A 7,228-nucleotide genomic window follows, 5' to 3' on the forward strand; every position below is an offset into this window, starting at 1 on the left:
TCAGATCTGGCCAGCACTGCATTACTTTATCTATATATAATTTAATTTTCAAAAAAAAAACATATTGTTAGTCATTTGATAACCGAGAGAGTGATCACCACGATTTGATTGTCTAATTGATAATTGAGTTACAGAAAAAAATTAATCAAAGATTTGGCAAATTCACCAAAAGTACGATAAAACGTGTGCTTGACAAAGTCACCGGACGACAAGACTTCGTTAGAGAGTCTCTCGAACATACAGCTCCTCCCGCAGCTGTGAAAACTCCATGTAACACAAAGAACAAGGTGACTTCTCGTGTAGGTCTTTCACGAGTAAAATAGAAGAAGATCAACTCGTGAACTGCACCGGAGACGATGAAAGTGGCAACTCCCAAGAACAGAACCTGATCGGAGTTCATTTTACTCTTGGTGATTTTTCGGACTGGATAGTAGATGGCCCTCCGGAGGGTCGCGGGGACCATGAGGTTCCACCGGCGACCCCAGAATTCTTGAAGACAGTTGGCTAAGTATGGTCCGTTGGACTCTATCTCACCCAAGTGCTTGGTTCAAAAAAGCGTGTGGCGACATGAAGCGATGAGGTTGGAGCTTAGCGCCTAGCGCCATGGCGCTGCAAAGCGAGCGCTTTGTCCACCTGCAACAAAAAAGGTAACTACAAAACCATACATATATATTACGTTAACATAAGAAAACTAAGACATGTAGAAAACCAAAAACATCAAATAGATATAATAAAACTCATAGGTTCATATAGAAAAACACCAACTGAAATACCAAATTTAAACACCAAATTCAGAAGCAAATTCAGAAGCAAATGCAGAAGCAAATTCAAAAGCAAATAAAAACACCAATAGCTGAATCTCTACTCAGATTCAGAATCATTCTACTCATACTCCAAATCTTTCTCGTATCCTCCTAACTCCTCTTCAACGTCATCATCTTCATCAACCAATTCCAAATGAGAAGGTGATGGACCATAGCACTTGCTCTGAGTTGAGGACATTGTGATTCCTTTCCCTTTGTTGTTCTTAGCAGAAGTAGGAGTCTTTGCTCCTCTAGTAGTGTAGTCTGGTTCTTCAGCTCCTACTGCCTCACTCCCCACACTCAAAGTCAGGTCTTCATCATCATGAACGAAAGCATCATCTTCATCATTGGAGGAGTTCCCGTCCATCTTCCCCATTAACCATTCGTTGATGTCATCAATTTCCTCCAACGGAATTGGATCCTTTGCATCATTTCTCTTCATCCTACACTGCAAAACCCGATTGTACTTGACAAACACCATGTCATTCAATCGGCTTTGAGCTAATATGTTCCTTCTCTTAGTGTGTAACTGTTAATAATAAAAGTAAGTCATACATATGAATAGCATTAAGTTAACTGTAAAATTTAGAAAAATCTCAAAGACTTACATGCTGAAAAACTCCCCAATTTCTTTCACAGCCACTTGTACTGCATGTTAGACTAAGGACTTTGAGAGCAAAATCTCTGAGATTAGGAGCTGAGCTTCCGTAAGTTGACCACCAATCAGCTATAAAAACATACAAAAATACACTAACATTCTTAAGCACTTGTAGCTGGAAATGAAACGTTGCAAAGCTGAAAACAGAGAGTTATTACCTAGAGACTTCATCTCCATTTTCCTAATAGCCATGGGAAGACCAAAGATCCCACTTGCATTCTTAAACACTTCAAGCTCAACCATGATCCTGTCTTGAACAACATTGTCTCGAACCAGCCTTGTGATGCAGTTGTACAATCCGGTCTCCACTTCTTCACAACAAACATCAGCAGGATGGGCATAATGAACGATGGATTGAGGAAGTATCCTTCTGCATGAAGTGGTTGATGTAACTGACAGTCTCATCGTCTGTCTATCATCTCAAACACCTTCTCATACTTCTCCTTCTTCCCTTTGAAACTCTTAGCAATAGCTTCTTTTGCCCTATCCATAGCAGTGTAGATGTACGCCATTGGTGGTTTCTTCTCACCATCAACCATTCGGAATACCTTCACTAAGGGAGAAGTTAGCTTCAGAGCATAAGCTATGTTCCTCCAGAAGCTCTCTTGAAGAATATGCTACTTCAGCTTCCTCGCTCCTGCTTCCTTAAGCCATTTCGATTTGTTCCATTTCTCTGAGGTCACCATCTTCTTTAAATTGGCTTGTTGAAGGTGAAACTGAGTCATGGTGATGAAAGAAGTTGCAAATCTTGTTACAGACGGCCTGTGCAAGTTCCTTTGCTCTGTGAACCTCCTCATCATGTTCACAAGTGGTACACGACAATAGATGTACGCATTGATAAACATGCACTTCTTCATCGCACTCTTCACTGCCTCTATCTTTCCAATGTCCTCCAGCATCAAATCAAGGCAGTGTGCAGCACAAGGAGTCCAGAAGAGATGTGGACGTTTTGCTTCAAGAATTTTCCCAGCCTTCACGAAGTTGGAGGCGTTATCAGTAACAACCTGAACCACATTCATCTCTCCAACTTCCTCAACAATATCATCGAGTAGCTTGAACAGCATTGTAGCATCTTTCACAACTTCAGAAACCTCTTTTGAACTGATGAACACAGAGCCTTTTGGTGAGTTAACCAGAAAGTTGACGATGTCCTTCTGCACCACAGAATCATGCCATCCATCAGACATGATTGAGCATCCTTTCACTACCCACTCCTCCCTGTTAGGAACCAGCTCAGCTTGAACATTGGCGACTTCCTTTTGAAGTAAAGGATACCGGAGCTCATACTGAGAAGGAAGCTTTAACCCCATACCATACTGCCCGACCAGCTCTGTCATCTTCTTGAAACTGTCATGAGAGGCAGCATTAAAAGGAATCCCAGCATCGTAGAACCACCTTGCCATGGCCCCCCACACGTTGTAAGTCTTTGTCACAAGCTCCAAACACCCCTTTCATATCCTTTCTGCCTTTCAACACATCAGGAGGCAGTGACATCACAAACTTGTCCAAAGGACCACGGTTCTTCCTTTTGATAGCCTTTTGTATTGGCTGATCACCATCCAAGTCCACATCATCTTCATGCACGGCAGGTTGGTACTTCATTGTGAGAGCTGCTCTTTCTTCAGCTCTTATGGTTATGTAATTCTGCAGCTCAACTCTGACATGTTCTGGACAGATTAGACACTTCCTTGCATTCTTGTACCCGCCAACAAGATGTTGTTTCAACCGTGAATTCCAGCAGTTAACACCTTGTAGCAGAAGATACACTTCCAGTGGTTGACGTTATTGTTAACCATGGTTCCATACTTCCTTCCTGGATCCACTTTTTGTCCTACTCCTTGAGACCCTCCTCCTTGAGATGATCCAGCTCCAGTGTCAGACATGATCACAAATACAACATAGACAAACATTGAATGAGAAGAAGCTATTGACTATAAACAAGACATGATAATAAACTAACGTTAAAGAAGAAGCTATTGACTTAAGGAGAAAAAATCTATGATATAAACAAAACATGATTATAAACTTATATTAAAGAAAAGCCACTGACATAAGAAGAATCAAACGCATGTTATAAACAAGAAAGATCATACACTTATATTAAAGAATAGCTACTGACATAAGGAGAATCAAACGCATGTTATAAACAAGAAATATCATACACTTATACTAAAAAAAGCTACTGGCATAAGGAGAATCAAATACTAAAGAAAAGCTACTGGCATAAGGAGAATCAAACGCATGTTATAAACAAGAAAAGATCATAAACATGTAGGCAAGAAATACTGTCGCAAAAGAAGAGAGTTAATATCAAAAGAAGAGAGTTACTAATACTATCAACTAAAAACATTGCAAATGATATGCTATTGCCGTAAGTTCAAGAGAAGAGAAGCTAATGAGTTTAACTTAAGGTTTGTAAGGTTATTGTATAGGAGATAAAATAGGGTTAGTGGGATTGTGTGCGAAGTTAGTGGGATTGTGGATACCCTCCTCTACACGCCTAATACGTGATAAGAGTATATTTAGATACACTAGATATTCTTCCTAAACCGGTTTGTTAAGTGTACAATTTTGAATCAATTTTTTTTATATAGGTACAACAAATCGCCGCTTTTAGCGCATTAAGGAAACAAAAAAAGCGAGGAAAATCGAGGAAAAGCGGGGATCTATGTACCTCGCCTGGAAATGGGGTCCCGAAGCGATGAGGTCCTCGCCATGAGGCGCTTAGCGCCATGGCCCCAGAAACGTTCGCTTTTTCGAACCAAGCCCAAGTGTATATGCAGAACTTTTAAAAGAGCTAAAAGAATCTCAAACTCCAAGTATATACGCAGAGAGTAGAGAACTAGTAACACATCAACACATTCGAAGATAAATATTTTTTGTATTCATATATACATGTAACAACACACGTTACCCAAAGCAATGCATCAAAGGGATCAATTCCCTCTGTAGCTAATTCCTATGGCATGGCTCGTCGGATGGCTCCCATTCAGCAAGAGTTGCTGGGGAAACAATTACACTTGCAAAAGCTGAAGGTGGACTAGGCTGTCGCGACTTGATCTCTTGGAACAAAGCCTGCACAATGAAACTAATTTGGTTACTATTCAGCTGCTCCGGATCAATATGGGTTGCGTGGTTTAGATCAGAAATCATAAATGGCTCAGTCAACAACTTCTGGTCAACAAAGCCAAAACAGCGATATTCATGGTTTGTAAACAAACTACTGAAACTAGAGAATGAAGCATATAAATGGATCAAAGTCAAGATTGGATCCGGGAATGTGGTAGAAGTTTGGACAGACAACTGGTCACCCTATGGAAAGCTACTTGACTACCTATCACCGAGGAGCTTCAAACACTATGGGAGTTCCCTTAAATGCATCACTCTCAGATATCTTCACGGAAGGGGTTTGGAACATAAGACTGGCTCGTTCAGACAGGCAACTGTGTATCCAGACATTCCTAACTTCAATTAACCTTTCTAATGATGCAGATTCAACAGAGTGGATAGTTGCAATTGGACTAAGTTCAAGACTGGTGATATGTATAATTATAATATTCTAAAGCGTCATTAAGTAAGTGTACCTTGGGTATCTGTGGTCTGGTATCCCAAGGAACAGCTTCTTAACATGGCTCAACCGGATCCCCTCAAAGGACAGACTGATATCATGTGGCTTAACGGTGGACCCCACTTGCGTCCTCTGCAATCAGGCGGCGGAATCACACTACTTTCAATGCCCTTACAGCTGGAACTTCGGCGATCAAAACTCTCTATTGTGGTCTGGCAACTAACTAACTCTCTACAACATCTGGATGGAAAGAGGAATGCTAGAATCCTTCGTCAATGCTTCAAACCTTACACCTCCATCATCACCACTATTGACAGAACCACCTGCAACTGCATACACTCCAAGTGTGATAAAAATCCGGGTCAATCATCTCAGATGATCAGATTCTGGTTCTCCTTAATCGCGTCTCCGACCATCTCCGTTCAACCTTCTTACTCTTGTGTTTCTAATTGGGCTTATGTAACTAACTAATGGGCTTCTTTCTACTCATTAGACTTAACTATTAGGATTAACTATCAAAACACTTAAGGCCCTAAGACCATCATTAACGGTAAAACCATGTACACGGTTTCTTAAATAAATTTGTTTTTCTTTTTTTTCGTTTTTTCTTAAAAAAAAATTTAAAAAAAGGGGACCAATCGCGGGCCACCACGTGTCGGTGGGACCCGCAAACAGTGCAAAAACCACACAAAAATCGATCCTTATTCGATAGTTTCAGTAACCGATTCGAAGCCCATTTGTAGGGCCCACGTCATAAAAACCCTTCGGGATCCCTTTAAAAACTGCTGTTAATTATGCTCTAAGGGGTTTTTATTCTTTCTTTTTTCCTCACGCTCTTACACTAAGAAACTATGTAGTAAAATAATTGATTAAATTATTTATTTTACGTTGTAATAAGAAATTTGTTGTATAGTTTTTCAAGGGATGGACATTCAAATATCCTTTCGGATTCAGTTGATTTATTCGGGTTTCAGATTTTTAGAGTTAGAAATTTAAATATGACTCAGATATTTACAAATTTTGGTTTGAATTTGGTTTGAATCATTACAGATTCGGTTCGGATTCGACTATCCATTTTAATTATGTAATTTTTTTAATAAAAATCAAAATATACTTAATCCTCAAAATCCGAAAATAAAAATAGTATAAAACATAAAAGTTTGAATAATGTAAGATTAAATACTTAAATTTATATAAAAAATAGTGTGTGCACACATTAAATTATCTACGATAGAGTTAGAAAAATTAGTGTGCGAACATTAATTGCTAATTAGTGTGAAGCTTACACGTAAAAATTCTAAAATTAAAATAATTGTGAGGTTGACACGTGTCAATGTGTGTGTAAACACATTTATTGCAAATGTTTCTCTTTTAATATATAGGGATTATGTCAAAAAAAAAAAAAAAAAAAAAAAAAAAAAAAAAAAAAAAAAAAAAAACTTTACACACCAAAGTTGGCAACTTCAATGGCAAAAGCCCATTTAAGAGCTAGGGTTTTGTTGATGCTTGATGGGGAAGCAAGTGAAGCAGATTAACTGAGAGGTACGTATCAGGGGGAAGTGGATAGAGAGGACCTTTATCGAAGGAGAAGAGGATGAACTTGAAATTGGCTAGCCATGTGAGGGAAGAACAGCGAGTAACAATAAGATATTGAGATTATTGCTGAAACCCAAACCTTCATGAAGTTCTTGTGTTCTTCCTCCATCTCTCTTAAATCTTATGTTTCTTTTCCAATCATTTCGCTTTATTTACATAAAATAATTGGACATTTGTTAGAAGAACCAGTTTTTCCTCTATCACTTTCTCAAATAAAAAAATCTACAATTTTCATAATAAAAAGATTTTTTAAAAGTTCTCAAAAAAGAAAGATTTTTTAAAACTTATTTTTTGTAGTTAACCACTTTTTGGATTTAGGATATACTTTTTCAATTTAGTATTTAGTGTTCGAATGGAGTAGCGGGACAAGTGTAGCACTAAAATCATCATTCACCTTTTTATGTTTTTAAAAGCAGTTCAAGCGGGAGTTCTGCATGCAGTTCAATATTTTTGTTTTTTATGGAAAAAGCAGGAGATCTACATGCAGATCTCACCCGCTAACATTTGGTGGTGTTGATCTGCTTTTTTCTTTTTTTGGCCAATAAATAATTTTGTTGCAAACACTTAACTTAAAATATATTTATCTAATTTTATAAATAATGT

At 38.4% G+C, this 7,228-nt stretch overlaps 2 pseudogenes; both read right to left on the reverse strand.

The window, feature by feature from the left end:
- Window positions 1–145: 145 nt before the first annotated feature.
- LOC106314945 lies at window positions 146–6,673 on the reverse strand (annotated as a pseudogene).
- LOC106318629 lies at window positions 757–5,475 on the reverse strand (annotated as a pseudogene).
- Window positions 6,674–7,228: the final 555 nt, after the last annotated feature.

Source organism: Brassica oleracea, chromosome C9 (assembly GCF_000695525.1).
Source record: "Brassica oleracea var. oleracea cultivar TO1000 chromosome C9, BOL, whole genome shotgun sequence".
In the NCBI taxonomy this organism is placed as follows: Eukaryota; Viridiplantae; Streptophyta; class Magnoliopsida; order Brassicales; family Brassicaceae; genus Brassica; species Brassica oleracea.